The 17314-nt window shown below is 37.6% G+C and overlaps 1 long non-coding RNA gene across 3 annotated transcripts in view; it reads left to right on the top strand.

Annotated features, from left to right (window-relative positions):
* The window catches only part of LOC136401127 (uncharacterized), an 87563-nt gene that overhangs the window by 69083 nt on the left and 1166 nt on the right, over positions 1–17314 (top strand). For 2 of the 3 annotated variants that reach the window (XR_010750474.1, XR_010750475.1), the window contains one exon: positions 14520–14764. This is a non-coding gene — a long non-coding RNA (uncharacterized lncRNA). Of the gene's footprint in view, positions 1–12977; positions 13106–14519; positions 14765–17314 lie in introns of those variants that run through there. The other variant, XR_010750476.1, reaches the window with a different exon arrangement.

Here is a 17314-nt window from a genome sequence, read left to right as displayed (position 1 = left end):
AAAATTACTATATTTGTTTGTTAAGGCTGCTAAAGTACCACAAACTGGGTGGCTTAAACAACAAAAATCAATTGCCAAGAATTCAAAATCAAGGTGTTACCAGCTCGGTTCTTCTGAACTCTGTGAAGGAAGGATCTGTTCCAGGACTCTCTCCTTGGCTTGTAGGCAGCTGTGTTCATGTTCACCTGGCATTCTCTGCACTTCCACATCTTCTTCCTTCTGTACATATCTGTGCCCAAATTTATTCTTTTAATGACTTCATTTTAACTTGATGACTTATGTAAAAACCCTATATCCACATAAGATCACATTCTTAAGTACTGGACTACAACATAAAAATGTTGGTGGAACACAGGGCAATCTGTAATGACGAACTTGACCGCATATCCATGCACATGCATGCTGGTCTCCCAATTACTAGTAAGATAGTGGGGGATTAAAAGTCGAGTATCTGCAAACCCACCTTTCGTAGAAGAGACCTGCTCTGCTATGGAGGTCAACCCTTAGCAGTCACTGGTGACTAGTGAACAGTCCCCCTTGGTTCATTGTTCAGAACAGGTACGTGACTCAGCTAAGGTAAGCATATTCTCCTGCGAATTTCCAATTGGTGGGCCAAGAGCAGCTGCTCTGAATAGGCTGGATTATTGAACTGGAGGCACATGACTTTGGGAGCTCTGGGCAGCTCTTCTGTATCTGGTCTTTTTTGACCCCAATCCATGGTTGTAGTGGTCTCCTTACGGTTCTATGAGAACATACTCTACTTTCAATAAATTCTTTCTTTTTCTTTCTCTCACCCCACTCCACCTCTCTGTTGTTATTTGTGTGTTTGTGTGTGTTCTTAAAAATGTTTAAAGTTTATTTCTCTTCCTGACAACAAAAAAACTTAGTTAAGAGAGGTACGGCTCAATGGATTTCTAGTTATCAAACTTTGTTTATAAGAAACACTTCTCTTTGAATCCTAATAGAACAAATAAGCAGAGTGCACTCTCATAGAAGGAGGGGCTGGTTGTCCCCACCCTCCAATTTTTTCTTAACTCCTATTACCACCTCACAACCATTCAGCTCTTGACCGATCTCTCTGGAACCCTGGCTGGTTCTTCATAAACTATGGTCTGAAAACTATGACAGCTCTGCTTCTCCTCATTCCTAAGGGTCCTTATTTTATTTTTTATTTTTGGTATGTCTCATTCTGTAAACAAAAATTTTATTGATTTCATTTAAAATTAACTGAGTTTAAGAAAATTATTTTCTATATCTAAAAAAAGCACTAAGGAAAACCAATAAGTTTTCTTTTTTTATTATGTAATTATTTTTGATTTGTTTTAAATTAATTCTAATTTCTTGTGTTAACATGGATTCAAGTATCCCACTAAATATAACACCCTCACCCCTCATAACTGTGTCCCTATTTACACCACTTTTACCTCCTACCCCTAACTACCTCCTCCCTTTCCTCTGGGATTTGTTGTCCTGTTTTCTACATCTATGTGTTACTATATATAATTTCACTCATCCCTTCACCTTCTCTGATCCCATCCCCTCATCCCCTTTCCCTCTGACTGCTGTCCCTCTGGTCCCTGTGACCCTGCCTCTGCCTCTATTCTGTTCCTCAATTCACTTTGTTCATTAGATTCCACATATAAATGAGATCATATGATATTTGTCTTTCTCTACCTGGCTTATTTCACTTAGCATAATAATCTCTAGGTCCTGATCTCCAGGTCCATCCATGTCTTCGCAAAAGGTAAGATTTCCTTTTTTTTTCACAGCCACATAGTATTCCATTGTGTATATGTAACACAGCTTTTGAATCCACTTGTCCACTGATGGACACATGGGCTGTTTCCAGGTCTTGGCTATTGTAAACAATGCTGCAATTAACATGGGGGTGCATTTCTTCTTTTGAATCAGTGATTTGATATTCTTAGAATATATTCCTAATGGTGGGATAGTTGGGTCAAAAGGCAGTTCCATTTTAAATTTTTTTTTTTTTCTGATGAAGATCAGACTTTATTTCTTTATTTATTTATTTTTATTAAATTTAATGCAGTGACATTGATAAATCAGGGTACATATGTTGAGAGAAAATATCTCTAGATTATTTTGACATTTGATTGTGCTGTATACCCCTCCCGCAAAGTTAAATTGTCTTCTGTCACCTTCTATCTGGTTTTCTTTGTGCCCCTCCCCTCCCCTAGCCCCTCTCTCCTTCTTCACCCCATCCCCCCTCCCCCAAACCCCCGGCCCTGTTGCCATCACATTCTTGTTCATGTCTCTGAGTCTCATTTTTATGTCCCTTCTATGTATGGATTCATCTCAGTTTTTTTCTGATTTACTTATTTCACTCCGTATAATGTTATCAAGGTCCATCCATGTTATTGTAAATGATCCGATGTCATCATTTCTTATGGCTGAGTAGTATTCCATAGTATATATGTACCAAAGCTTTTTAATCCACTCGTCCTCTGACGGACACTTGGGCTGTTTCCAGATCTTCGCTATTGTGAACAATGCTGCCACAAACATGTGGGTGCATTTCTCCTTTTCGAGCCGTTCTATGGTGTCCTTGGGGTATATTCCTAAAAGTGGGATAGCTGGGTCAAAAGGCAGTTCGATTTTCAGTTTTTTGAGGAATCTCCATACTGTTTTCCACAGTGGCTGCACCAGTCTGCATTCCCACCAGCAGTGCAGGAGGGTTCCCTTTTCTCCACATCCTCGCCAGCACTTATTCTGTGTTGTTTTGTTGATAAGCGCCATTCTGACTGGTGTAAGGTGATATCTCATTGTGGTTTTAATTTGCATTTCTCTAATGATTAGTGATGTTGAGCATTTTTTCATATGCCTATTGGCCATCTGTATGTCCTCTTTGGAGAAGTGTCTATTCATCTCTTTTGCCCATTTTTGGATTGGGTTGTTTGTCTTCCTGGTGTTGAGTTTTACAAGTTCTTTATAAATTTTGGTTATTAACCCCTTATCAGACGTATTGTCAAATATGTTCTCCCATTGTGTAGTTTGTCTTTTTATTCTGTTCTTGTTGTCTTTAGCTGTGCAAAAGCTTTTTAGTTTGATATAGTCCCATTTGTTTATCCTGTCTTTTATTTCACTTCCCCGTGGATATAAATCAGCAAATATATTGCTCCGAGAGATGTCGGAGAGCTTACTGCCTATGTTTTCTTCTAAGATGCTTATGGTTTCACGGCCTACATTCAAGTCTTTTATCCATTTTGAGTTTATTTTTGTGAGTGGTATAAGCTGGTGATCTAGTTTCATTTTTTTGCAGGTAGCTGTCCAATTTTCCCAACACCATTTGTTAAAGAGGCTGTCTTTACTCCATTGTATTTCCTTACCTCCTTTGTCAAATATCAGTTGTCCATAGAACTGTGGGTTTATTTCTGGATTCTCTGTTCTGTTCCATTGATCTATATGCCTGTTCTTATGCCAGTACCAGGCTGTTTTGAGTACAATGGCCTTGTAGTATAACTTGATATCAGGAAGTGTGATACCTCCCACTTTATTCTTCTTTTTTAAGATTGCTGAGGCTATTCGTGTCCTTTTTTGGTTCCATATAAATTTTTGGAATATGTGTTCTATATCTTTGAAGTATGTCATTGGTATTTTAATTGGTATTGCATTGAATTTATAAATTGCTTTGGGTAATATAGACATTTTAATGATGTTTATTCTTCCTAACCATGAGCACGGTATATGTTTCCACTTGTTTGTATCTTCCTTGATTTCTTTTATCAATGCTTTGTAATTTTCCGAGTACAAGTCTTTAGTCTCCTTGGTTAAGTTTACTCCTAGGTACTTTATTTTTTTGGTTGTAATTGTGAAGGGGATTGTTTCCTTAATTTCTCTTTCTGACTGTTCATTGTTGGTGTATAAAAATGCTTCTGATTTCTGAGTATTGATTTTATATCCTGCCACTTTTCTGAATTTATTTATCAGGTCCAGTAGTTTTTTGACTGAGACTTTAGGGTGTTCTATATACAATATCATATCATCTGCAAATAATGATAGTTTTACTTCTTCTTTTCCAACTTGAATGCCTTTTATTTCTTCTTCTTGTCTGATTGCTGTGGCTAGGACTTCCAGGACTATGTTAAATAAGAGTGGTGAAAGGGGGCACCCCTGCCTTGTTCCTGATCTTAAGGGTATTGCTTTTAATTTTTTCCCATTGAGTATGATGTTGGCTGTGGGTTTCTCATAGATGGCTTTTATCATGTTGAGGTATGTTCCCTGTATTCCCACTTTGCTGAGAGTTTTGATCATGAATGGGTGCTGGATTTTATCAAATGCTTTTTCTGCATCTATTGAAATTATCATATGGTTTTTCTCCTTCTTTTTGTTTATGTGATGAATCACATTGATTGATTTACGAATATTGTACCAGCCTTGCCTCCCCAGAATAAATCCCACTTGATCATGGTGTATGATTTTTTCCATATATTGTTGGATCCGGTTTGCTAATATTTTGTTGAGGATTTTAGCATCTATATTCATCAGAGATATTGGCCTATAATTTTCTTTCTTTGTGTTGTCTTTGCCTGGTTTTGGAATCAGAATTATGCTCGCCTCATAAAAGGAGTTTGGAAGTCTTCCTTCCTCTTGTATTTTTTGAAATAGTTTGAGAAGGATAGGAGTTAGTTCTTCTTTGAATATTTGGTAGAATTCCATTGTGAAGCCATCGGGCCCCGGACTTTTCTTTGTTGGGAGTTTTTTGATAACTGTTTCGATCTCCTTTGGTGTAATCGGTCTGTTTAAGTTTTCTGATTCTTCCAGATTGATTTTTGGAAGATTGTATGTTTCAAGGAATTTGTCCATTTCATCTAGGTTGTCTAGTTTTTTGGCATACAGTTCTTCATAGTATTTTCTTACAATATTTTGTATTTCTGTTGTGTCAGTTGTTATTTCTCCTCTCTTATTTCTAATTTTATTTATTTGAGTCCTCTCTCTCTTTTTCTTGGTGAGTCTACTTAAAGGTTCATCAATCTTGTTTACCTTTTCAAAGAACCAGCTCCTAGTTTCATTGATCCTCTGTATTGTTTCTTTAGCCTCTATGTCATTTATTTCTGCTCTGATCTTTATTATTTCCTTCCTTCTACTACATTTGGGCTTTACTTGCTGTTCTTTTTCTAATTCTTTTAGATGCAGGGTTAAGTTGTTTATTTGAGCTTTTTCTAGCTTCTGAAAGTGTGCCTGTAGTGCTATGAACTTCCCTCTCAGCACTGCTTTCATTGTGTCCCATAAATTTTGAGTTGTTGAATGCTCATTGTCATTCGTTTCTAGGAATTTCTTTATTTCTTCTTTGATCTCATTCTTAATCCATTCATTATTTAACACCCTGCTATTTAGTTTCCATGTGTTTGAGAATTTTTGAGCTTTTCTGCTGTGATTCATTTCTAGTTTTATGCCGTTGTGATCGGAGAAAGTGCTTGATATGATTTCAGTCTTCTTAAATTTGTTGAGAGCCCTTTTGTGCCCTAACATGTGGTCTATCCTAGAGAATGTACCATGAGCACTTGAAAAGAATGTATATTCTGCTGCTTTAGGGTGAAAGGTTCTGAAGATATCTATTAAATCGAGTTGATCTAGTGTTTCCAATAAATCTGCTGTTTCTTTGTTAATTTTCTTTCTTGAGGATCTATCTAGTGATGTTAGTGGGGTATTGAAATCCCCTACTATTATAGTATTGCTGTTGATCTCGCCCTTTAAATCCATCAAAGTCTGTTTTATATATTTGGGTGCTCCTATATTAGGTGCATAGATATTTATAATAGTTATATCTTCCTGTTGGATTACTCCCTTTATCATTATGTAGTGGCCTTCTTTATCTCTTACTATATCCTTTGTTTTAAAGTCCAATTTGTCTGATATAAGTATTGCTACCCCAGCTTTTTTTTCATTTCCGTTTGCATGAAACGTTTTTTTCCATCCTTTCACCTTCAATCTGTGTGTGTCTTTTGTTCTAAGGTGTGTCTCTTGTAGACAACATATGTATGGGTCCTGTTTTCTTATCCATGCAGCTACCCTATGTCTTTTGATTGGATCATTTAATCCATTTACATTTAAGGTTATTATTGATATGTAGTTGTTTATTGCCATTTTCTTCTTTAAAGGTGTATTCCTTTTCTTTTTTTTTTTTTCTGTATTCTTTTCCCACTTTATCTGTTTACACCAGGCCCCTTAATATTTCCTGCAGCATTGGTTTGGTTGTAATGAATTCCTTGAGTTGTTTTTTGTCTGGGAAGCTTTTTATTTCTCCTTCAATTTTAAACGATAGCCTTGCTGGATAAAGTAGTCTTGGTTGTAGGTTCTTGTTCTGCATTACTTTGAATATTTCTTGCCATTCCCTTCTGGCCTCAAGTGTTTCTGTTGAGAAGTCAGATGTCATCCTTATGGGGGCTCCTTTGTAGGTGATAACTTTTTTTTCTCTTGCAGCTTTTAATATTTTCTCTTTATCGCTTAGCTTTGGTATTTTAATTATGATGTGTCTTTGTGTAGGTTTCTTTGGGTTTCTCTTTAATGGAGTCCTCTGTGCTTCTTGGATTTGTGAGAGTTTCTCTTGCATTAATTTAGGGAAGTTTTCAGCTATGATATGATTGAACAAAGTCTCTATCCCTTGTTCTTTTTCTTCTTCAGGAACCCCTATGATGCGGATGTTATTTCTCTTCATGTTGTCACAGAGCTCTCTAAGAGTTTCCTCTGACTTTTTGAGTCTTTTTTCTCTTTTCTTCTCTGCTTTCATGCCTTCATTCCAGTTGTCTTCTAACTTGCTGATTCGATCCTCTGCTCTATCTATCCTGTTTTTAATTCCTTCCATTGTGGTCTTTATTTCTGATATTGTATTTGTCGTCTCCAACTGATTCTTTTTTATACTTGCTATTTCTTTATTTAGGTTTTCAAACTGTCCCTCCATTGTTGTTCTAAGATCCCTAAGCATCCTTACAATCATTATTTTGAACTCCGCATCTGGAAGTTTGATTATTTCCATATCACTCAGTTCATCTCTCGAAGGTGTCTCTTGTGGTTTCATTTGGATTGCACTCCTTTGTCTTCTCATCTTCTTCTTTTTTTTTTTTTTTATTTGTAGAGTTGGTTGAGGCTAGGCTTGGTGTTGTCTGCCTCCAGTTTTCAGTTGTGTTATTTTTAGGTCTTCATGGGTTGGTATCAGCTATTATTTGTAATCCACTTTCGGATTTGGGCAGCTTTGAAGTCTTGATTTGTTTGTTTTCTTAACAGGTGATAGTCTTGTTAACTGATCTCAGCAGGGGGCTTCCTTGAAACTGTATCCAGGAATGCTGTGGGTGTAACCTGAGACGCTGAAGGTCTCTTCCACCAACTAATCTCACTGGGGGCAGGGTTTTTTCTCAGCTTCAGTAGGGGGAGGTGTATCTCAGATCTCCATGGAGACCTGAGTTACTGCCCCTCCTCCCCACTTCTTGTTTTCTGCTGTGTCTTGTTGTGCTGATTGGAGCTGGATAGATGACCAGAGATCTCTGATCCGGAAGCACTTCAGCTCTGTTTTGTGAAAGGTTCAGTCCCTCCCCCAGCTATGGCCGCCTCCAGCACGAATGAGTCAGCTTTTTTATTTCGTTTCTTGCATACCTTAGCCCCTCACAGTCTGTCCCTCTCCCTGTCTTTTCCACTTGGGAGATAAGCTGGTCTTTTCAACCCACCTTGCTCCCTGGTCGCCAGGTAAGTGGCTGTGAGCAGTAGATTCTGCTCTTTTTTCTCTGTGAAATCCTCTCTGGGCTCTCAGCCTCACCCCCCTCCTTCCGTTCCTGTAAGCAGAGGAGATTCAGGCACTCCTTACCAGGATTATTGTGGCTTCCTCTTTGCTCCTTGGTTTTTGAGAGCTGTTCTTGCAGTTCAGTGTTGGTTTTTCATGCTGATTTTTTCTAAATTGATTTATATTCCAGTTTGGTGTTGAGAGTTGGGCGTCTGTGCATCCGCCTACTCCGCTGCCATCTTCTCTCCAACCCCATTTTAAATTTTTTGAGGAGACTCCATATTGTTCTCCACAGTGGCTGCACAAGTCTGCATTCCCACCAGCAGTGCAGAAGGGTTCCCTTCTCTTCACAACCTCGCCAGCACTTATTGTGTGTTGATTTGTTAATGAGCACCATTCTGACAGGTGTGAGGTGGTATCTCATTGTGGTTTTAATTTGCATTTCTCTGATGATTAGTGATGTTGAACATTTTTTCATATGCCTATTGGTCATTTGTATGTCCTCTTCGGAGAAGTGTCTATTCAGTTCTTTACCCCATTTTTAAATTGGATTGTTTACCTTCTTGGCATTCAGTTTTAGAAGTCCTTTATAAATTTTGGTTATTAACCCCTTATCAGACTTACTGGAAAATATGTTCTCCCATTGTGTGGGTTGTCTTTTTATTTTGTTCATGTTGTCTTTTGCTGTGCAAAAACTTTTTAGTCTGATATAGTCTCATTTGATTATTTTGTCCTTTATTTCACTTGCTGTGGAAATACATTGGCAAAAATATTGCTATGGGAGTTTTCAAAGAGTTTACTGCTTATGTTTTCTTCCAGCATGTTTATGGTTTCACAACTTACATTTAAGTCTTTTATCCATTTTGAGTTTATTTTTGTGAATGGTGTAATTTGGTGGTCTAGTTTCATTTTTTTTTGCATGTACTTGTCCAATTTTCTCAACATTATTTATTAAAGAGACTATCTTTACTCCATTGTATACCCTTACATCCTTGTCAAATATCAATTGACCAGAAAGGTGTGAGTTTATTTCTGGGTTCTCTGTTATGTTCCATTGATCTATATGCCTGTTCTTATGCCAGTACCAAGCTGTTTTGATTACAATGGCCTTGTAGTAAAACTTGATATCAGGAAGTGTGATACCTCCCACTTTATTCTTCGTTTTCAAGATTGCTGAGGCTATTTGTGTTCTTTTTTGGTTCCATATAAATTTATGAAATATTTGTTTTATATCTTTGAAACATGCCATTGGTATTTTGATAAGAATTGCATTGAATTTATAAATTGCTTTGGGTAATATAGACATTTTAATGATGTTTATTCTTCCTACCCATGAACATGGTATATGCTTCCACTTGTTTGTATTTTGCTTGATTTCTTTTATCAATGTTTAATAATTTTCTGAGTAATAAGTCTTTTACCTCCTTGGCTGAATTTACTTCTAGGTACTTTATTTTTTTTATTGCAATTGTGAAGGGGATTGTTTCCTTAATTTCTCTTTCAGACAGTTTATTGTTGGTGCATAATAATGCCCCTGATTTCTGAATATTAATTTTATATCTTGCCTCCTTGCTGAATTCATTGATCAAGTCTAGTAGTTTTTTTGACTGAGACTTTATATGTACAGTATTATGTCAACAATAAATAATGATAGTTTTACTTTTTCTTTTTTATTTTGGATGCCTTTTATTTCTTCTTCTTGTCTGATTGCTGTAGCTGCAACTTCCAGAACTATGTTGAATAAAAGTGGTGAAAGGGGCACCCCTGCCTGGTTTCTGATCTTAAGGGGATTATTTTTAACTTTTGCTCATTGAGTATAATGTTGGCTGTAGGTTTGTCATAGATGGCCTTCTTTATGTTAATTTCTGTTTCTTTTATTCCTACTTTGCAGAGAGTTTTGATCATAAATGGGTGCTGGATATTATCAAATGCTTTTCTGCATCTATTGATATAAGCATGTGACTTTTATCTTTTCTTTTTTTTATGTGGTGAATCACATTGATTTGTGTATATTGTACCAACCTTGCCTTCCTGAAATCAATCCCACTTGATTATGATATATGAATTTTTTAATGTATTGCTGGATATGGTTTGCTAATATTTTGTTGAGAATTTTAGCATCTAAGTTCAACAGCAATATTGGTCTATAGTTTTCTTTCTTTGTATTGTCTTTACCTAATTTTTAATTGAGGATAATGCTTGCCTCATAAAAGGAACTTGGAAGTCTTCCTTCCTCTTGCATATTTTGAAATGGCTTGAGAAAGATAAGTGTTAGTTCTATTTTGAATGTTTGGTAAAATTCCCTTGTGAAGCCATCCAGTCCAGGACTTTTGTTTGCTGGGAGTTTTGTCATAACTTTTTAAATTTCATTTGTTGTAATCAGTCTTTTTTGCTTTTCTGGTTCTTTCAGATTCAGTTTTGGAAGATTGTATGCTTCTAGGAATTTATGTATATTATCTAGGTTGTCCAATTTGGGGGCATATAAATCTTCATAGTATTTTTTTATAATTCTTTGTATTTCTGCAGTGTCAGTTGTTACTTCCCCACTCTTATTTCTAATTTTATTTATTTCAGTCCTCTCTCTTCTTTTCTCGATGAATCTGGTTAAAGGTTTATCAATCTTGTTTACCTTTTGAAAGAACCAGCTCTTGGTTTCATTGATCTTTTGTATTTTTTTTAGCCTTTGTGTTATTTATTTCCATTCTGATCTTTATTATTTCCTTCCTTCAACTTCCTCTGGGCGTTACTTGTTTTTTTCTAGTTGTTTTAGATGCAAGGTTAAGTTGTTTATTTGAACATTTTCTTGCTTCTTAAAGTATGACTATAATGCTATGAACTTCCCTCTCAGGACTGCTTTTGCTGTGTCCTATAATTTTTGAGTTGTATGTTCATTTTATTTGTTTCAAAAATTTTTTTTTATTTCTTCCTTGATCTCGTTGTTAACTCATTCATTATTTAGTAACATGCTCTTTAGTCTCCAAGTGTTTGAATGTTTTCCAGTTTTTTTATTGTAGTTGATTTCTAGTTTCATGCCATTGAGTTCAGAGAAGATATTTGATATGATTTCAATCTTCTTAAATTTTTGAGACTTGTTTTGTGTCCTAACATGTGGTCTATCCTAGAGAATGTACCATAAGCACTTGAAAAAAATGTATAATCTGCTGCTTTGGGCTAAAAGGTTCTGAAGATGTCAATTAAATCCAGTTGATCTAGTATGTCATTTAAGGTTGTTCTTTCTTGATTAATTTTGTGTCTGGAGGATCTATCCATTGATGTTAGTGGGATATTAAAATCCCCTACTATTATAGTATTGCTGTTGATCTCATCCTTTATATCCATCAATATCTGCTTTATATATTTAGGTACTTCTATATTAGGCACATAAATATTTACAATGGTTATATCCTCCTGTTGGATTGCTCCATTTATCATTATGTAGTGAACTTCTTTATCCCTTATTATATAGTCTTTGTTTTAAAGTCTAGTTTTTTAGATATGTGCTGCTACCCCAACTTTTTTATTCAATTCAATTTGCATGAAATATTTATTTCTATCCCATCACTTCCAGTCTATGTGTTTCTTTATTTCTGAGGTGAGTTTCTTGCAGACAGCATATGTATGGGTCCTGTTTTCTTATTTGAACAGCTACCCAACTTCTTTTGATTGGAACATTTAATCTATTTACATTTAAGTTTATTATTCATATGACTAATTTATTGCCATTTTATTCTTTAAATCTACATTCCTATTTTTCTTGATTTCTTTTTGTTTTTCTTTGCTCTTTATATAGCAGGCCCCTTAACATTTTTTGCAGTACTGTTTTGGTAGTAATTCCTTGAATCTTTTTTTTGTCTGGGAAACTTTTTATTTCTCTTTCAATTTTAAATGATAATCTTGCTGAATAAAGTAGTCTTGTTTTTAGGTTCTTGTTTTGCAGCACTTTAAATATTTCTTGACAATCTCTTCTGGTCTCAGGGGTTTCTGTTGAGAAGTCAGATGTCATTCTTATGTGGGCTCTTCTGTAGGTAATTAACTGCTTTTTTCTTGCAGCTTTTAGTATTCTTTCTTTGTCTCTTAACTTTGGCACTTTAATTATGATGTGTCTTGGTATAGGCCTTTTGGAGTTCTTCTTTAATGGAACTCTCTGTGCTTCTTGAACTTGTGTGACTTATGATTTATCAATTTAAGGAAAATCTCAGCTATAATTTCTTCAAACAAGTTCTCTATCCTTTATTCATTTTCTTCTCCTTAGGAACCCCTATGTTGTGAATGTTGTTTCTCTTCTTGTCACAGAGGTCTCTTAGAGTTTCCTTAGTCTTTTTGAGCCACCTTTCATTTTGCCTCTCTACTTCTGTGCTTTCATTTACCTTGTCCTCTAAATCACTGATTCGATCCATCCTCTCTTTCATCCATCTTGCTGTTGATTCTTTCTAGTCCAGTCTTCATTTCTGATATTGTATTTATCATTTCTGACTGGTTCTTTTTTATGATTTTAATGTCCTTTTTGATGCTTGCTATTTTTTTATTTAGGTGCTCATTATGTACATCCATTATTGCTCAAAGTAGTTTGGTTACTTCTATTTTATTTAGTTCTTTTTCTGGGGATTTCTCTTGTTGATTCATTTGGGTCACATTTCTTTGTCTACCCATTTTGTCTGTGTATAGACTCCTCCTTTGGGCATGCTGCTCATGTAGCCAGCTGAGTCTAGGGTTGGTGCTATCTGCCACCCACTACCAGTTGTGTTGGTTATAACTCTTCTTGAGTTGGCATCAGCTATTGTTTGTAACCCACTGTGGGCTCCTTGCCTGTACCTACTGCTCTTCTTCCTGTTTGTGTTTGCGTTTTCTAAGCCTGGGTAGTATGGGAAGGGCCTACCTGTGTATAAGAATCAGCTTCCTCCTGCTTAGAGTTGACAGCAGCTCTGCAAAAGCCACAAGCTCCATAAGATTTTTCTCTACTTTTCAATGGCTCCATCTCCTCTTGCAGCTGCCTGGTCTTCCCACAGTCTTCTGTAGAAAGAATGTAATGTGAGCTCAGACTGGTCTCACCCAACCAACCCCTCTACAGGTTGCACGCTTGTTGGTTTAGGGCAGTTGAGGTTAGGAATACAATGTTAGTGGGACCCCTTACTTCAAGGGTCTCTTGGGAAGTAGCTCAGTACAGGGATTGTGGCCCCTACTCTAGGACCTAATCCCTCAGCCATTGCTAGATACTCAAATTTTGTTTCTCCCCAACAAGGTGAACAGCAGTTTCAGTTCGAGTGGGGCCAACAGTCTTCTTTGCACAGTTCTTACAGCTGATGAGACCCTGGTCTTAGGAAGGAAGACTGAGAGAGTCCTCTCCTGGGGCTGAGTGTGTCTCCCAAGAAAGAGGTTAAGCCCTTTGACCATATCCAACAATAGGTTTATATTGAGTCATACGTTGAATGTTCATTCTCCAAGCCTATCTACCTTCTCCCTTTGTAGACTAGCCCAGCAGGGCAGGATATCCAGCACCCAGGCCAGCTGACTGTGAAGCTCCACCCTATCCAATGCACATGAGCCACTGTACTGGTGATCACAGAGAGCAGAACTCACCTCTGTTGGGCCAGGTGTGAGGAGCCCTTCCTTAGGATACCACTCTAGCAAGGGTTGTTAGGTCCTAAATTGATGCTGTCCACAGTTGGCCACTAGATATGCCAGCCCTAAGCCTCTCTTGCAGGAACCCAGTGCAGACCAGTGGGAGACATTGCCTGTGTCTGGCCCTCAGCAACCTTCTTGGAGCTACAAGCAATCCAGAGTTTGTGTCTGCTTCTACTGGGCCCAGGTGCACATGGAAATATGAGTTGCATACCTAGGCTGGCTTTTACCCATTCTGGGCCAGGGGAAAGTCCACTTAAAAGGCCAAGGTTCCCTGAGTCCTCCCTCCTGCAGCCTCTGTCTGACGGCTGCTTGTTGGGCTCAGCTGCTGTAAAGACCTCTGCTAGAGTTTAGAGCCTGAGGCAATTCAGTGATTAAGAAGGGTGGTGGGAGTGGCTCTGCCCCTCAGTCCCAGGTGTCAGTCTCTCCAGACTTTTTTCACAGACCTCAGCAAGGTGTGGCCTCAGGAGTCTGGTGGGTGTGGCTTCTGATACTCAGAGGTGTGGTCTGTCTGCCCTCTGGACCAGGGGTCCCCAAACTACGGCCTGTGGGCCACATGCAGCCCCCTGAGGTCATTTATCTGGCCCCCACCACACTTCTGGAAGGGGCACCTCTTTCATTGGTGGTCAGAGAGAGGAGCACAGGAGTACTGTATGTGGCAAAGTGCAGCGTCGCTCACATACAGTACTACTTCCGGTAATGCGGGATGTATGTGTCACGGCTCTGGAAGTGCGTCGTATCACTTGTTATGGCTAACAGTGACAAATATAGAACCGGACATTGATCATCTCATTAGCCAAAAGCAGGTCCATAGTTCCCATTGAAATACTGGTCAGTTTGTTGATTTAAATTTACTTGTTCTTTATTTTAAATATTGTATTTGTTCCCGTTTTGGTTTTTTACTTTAAAATAAGATATGTGCAGTGTGCATAGGGATTTGTTCATAGTTTTTTTTATAGTCCGGCCCTCCAACAGTCTGAGGGACAGTGAACTGGCCCCCTGTGTAAAAAGTTTGAAGACCCCTGTTCTGGACAATTTCAACTGAGTCTCTCATGAGCTGGAAGCACCAGTCTTAGATTCAGGAGTCTGGGCGGGGGGCAGGGGTAGCTCCAGTCTCAACACCAGAAAACTGAGTCACTGATGCGCTCCTTGCTTTCTGGCCTCTCAGATTGACCCGTCACCCTAACTGGAGCAGGAGAGACTCCAGAGGATGGAGCAGATGCTTTTTCCAGGCTAATGCCACTCAGAAGAGATTGATCCACCCAAGAAAGATGGCTACTTCAGTATTGTAGAATGACTCAGCACAGGGGTTCCAGTGGCTGTCCCCCAGCAGTGTCTCTTCCTGGACCTCCAACTTTACACTCTCCTCACATGACTCCAGTCTTCTCAGCTCTCCCTCTACCAGAGCCCTGGGTAAGTGACTGGAACGAGATTTACTGTGCGGGCCCTTTAAGATGAAGCCTGAGTCTCGGAGAGTTCTGTCACTTTCTTACAGACAGAAATCCAGCTCTTTTCACCTCCAAATGCTTTGTGGATGCCTCTTCTAGGCTCTGGGGCTCTGGGGCTCTAGCCTGGGCCTTAGTACCCATAACTCTCCAGGCAACCCTCCCCACTGTGAGAATCTTTCCAGACCCTCAGATGCACCTTGCTCCTGGGAACATGCCAGTCCCCTCCGTGACTCTGCCCTTCCTACCAGTTTCTGTGTGGCTTCTTCTGTGTACCTTTGTTATAGACTCCTTTTCATTTAGTCCAAAGTTGATTTTTCAAGATGATTGTTCTGAAGTTGTAATCCAGTTTGGTCCTGGGAGGTGGCAGTTGGAACATCTGCCTACTCCATCGCCATCTTAGAATCTCATCAGTAAGTTTTCAAATCAATGAGAACACAATTTGAAGTGCAATGTGCTTAGAAATCCAAGAGCAAAATTTCCCCCAAAGTCCTTAAGAGACAAGGGTGTTCACATTTCTGACTGCACCTTTTGTTTATTCACATTTCCAAGGCTATTTATAATTTTCAGTAAGGCGAAGAAAGTAGATTCTAATTACAAGTAATTGACCACTATTATAAAAGAGGAGCAGTTTTTTTAAAAAAAAAAATACATTAATGCAGTTATTACTTCAGCAAGATATGTTAATAATTATTAGTATCTTTCTCTTATGTTTGTGAAGAGCAATTTAATGCCAATTGCACTCAAAAACACTTAGTATGTTCTAGGGATATAATGAAGAATACAATGATCTCATTATTGGGTCCTGTTCTAATTTTAAAATTTCAAATAGTAGTATTAAAGGCTGCTCTTCCTGAATGAAATGTACCTGTGAGACTGTGTGTGGAGGTGGGATTAGCTTCTGGATGTAGTGCAGAGTGGATATGTCTGGTGGAATGTGAGCTAAATTTTGGGAGATCTCACCATCTTGCATATGATCTTGACTTGCTCCAGGGTCCTGCTTTTCAACAAGAATGTGTCCTGAAGATTCATCTTTAATTGGTTCTTCTTTCTGGAATTAAAAAAAAAAAATCACCAGGCAAGAATCAGAAGGGCTAAATTGCCTTTGACCATCTAAATATATTTACTGGTCCTTAGACTCCTTGTTATTAAAATAAAAGGTCTAAACTATAATATTTTATATTCCTACTGACTGTAGAAAGCAGAGGTTGTAAGTCAACTTCAGGACAGTGATGCCACGTTGTACAATTCCAGGGGGCACTCATTATGCAGAGTACAAAGCAGCCCTGATATGAGGAGTCAATATTTTAATCAATTCTATCTTGTTCTCATTGCAATTAATTAGTATCATAGCCAGACTTTACTAGGCATACTGAGTTTAATTTACAGACACATACATCACTGATAAATTTCTTTGACATTTCAATCTAAGACACAAAGCTTTTTTCAATGGATCTTTGGATACCATTTACATTTTGAAAAACAAATTAAGCAGGAACCAAAAATTTTAAAAAGCACGTCAAATAAGGAGGTCAATCCTTTACCAAAAATCCCTTTTCTAGACTAGGAAATATTTTCTCTTTTTTTCCCCTGAAGGTGAACAATAAAGAACAAATATAAAACTAAGTGAAACATGCTTCCTTCAGACCGTCTTATGAGTAGTGTCTTCCTAGATCTTATTTTAAATGCCATCTTTCCTTAGTCCGTTACTTTTAATCATATGACTCCAGTTTAATTCTCGTTAGAGATCAGGTATCACAATCTTACATTTTTAGGTTACTCATTTTTTTAATATCTAAATTAAGGCTCATGATTACAAGGACATTGTTGACCTTACTTATCATTATATCCTCAATGTTTAGAACAGTGCCTGCTACATAATACGCAGTTGATATGGGTTAACATATATATAAGAATAATCTCCTGTCTGTCTCAAAAGAGTAGTAGGGAGTAGTGACTAATGATAAATTCCCCAGATATCAACACTTTCAAATCCAAGTAGGATCAGCTACAATATTTGCAGGGCCCAATAAAAAATTAAAATGCAAAGAACTTTCTTCAAAATCAACTAAAAATTTTAAGGCAGTAAGAGTAGAACATTAAATCCTCTCTATATGGGGTCTTTCAAAGCAACTGCACAGGTCACATGCTCATGAAGCTGACCCTGAGTGATCTTGGGCAGGCTGTTTAGCCTGTCTGTACCTTTCTACTCATATCTATTCTATTTCCTCATAGGGTTGTTGTGACAATGAAATAAAATAATGTATGTAAAACTCTCAGCACAGTTTTTGTACATAAGAAGTACTATATAAATGTTAACTTTTGTTAAAATAAATATATACTATCAATTATTATATAATGTAATAAAATATTGATAATATTATTATTATTAATTTTTGTTGTTTTCCTAGAGTATCTACTAAATAGCAAGGACTTAGTACATTGTGTTGAATAAGAAGAGGAAAAATGGAAAATCCATGTTGTCAAATTGAGACCATGTGCATATATTAGGCGTACA

Source organism: Saccopteryx leptura, chromosome 3, assembly GCF_036850995.1.
Source record: "Saccopteryx leptura isolate mSacLep1 chromosome 3, mSacLep1_pri_phased_curated, whole genome shotgun sequence".
Lineage (NCBI taxonomy): Eukaryota > Metazoa > Chordata > Mammalia > Chiroptera > Emballonuridae > Saccopteryx > Saccopteryx leptura.
The sequence above is the reverse complement of the archived record's forward strand: the minus strand, read 5'-3'. Positions and strand labels throughout refer to the sequence as shown.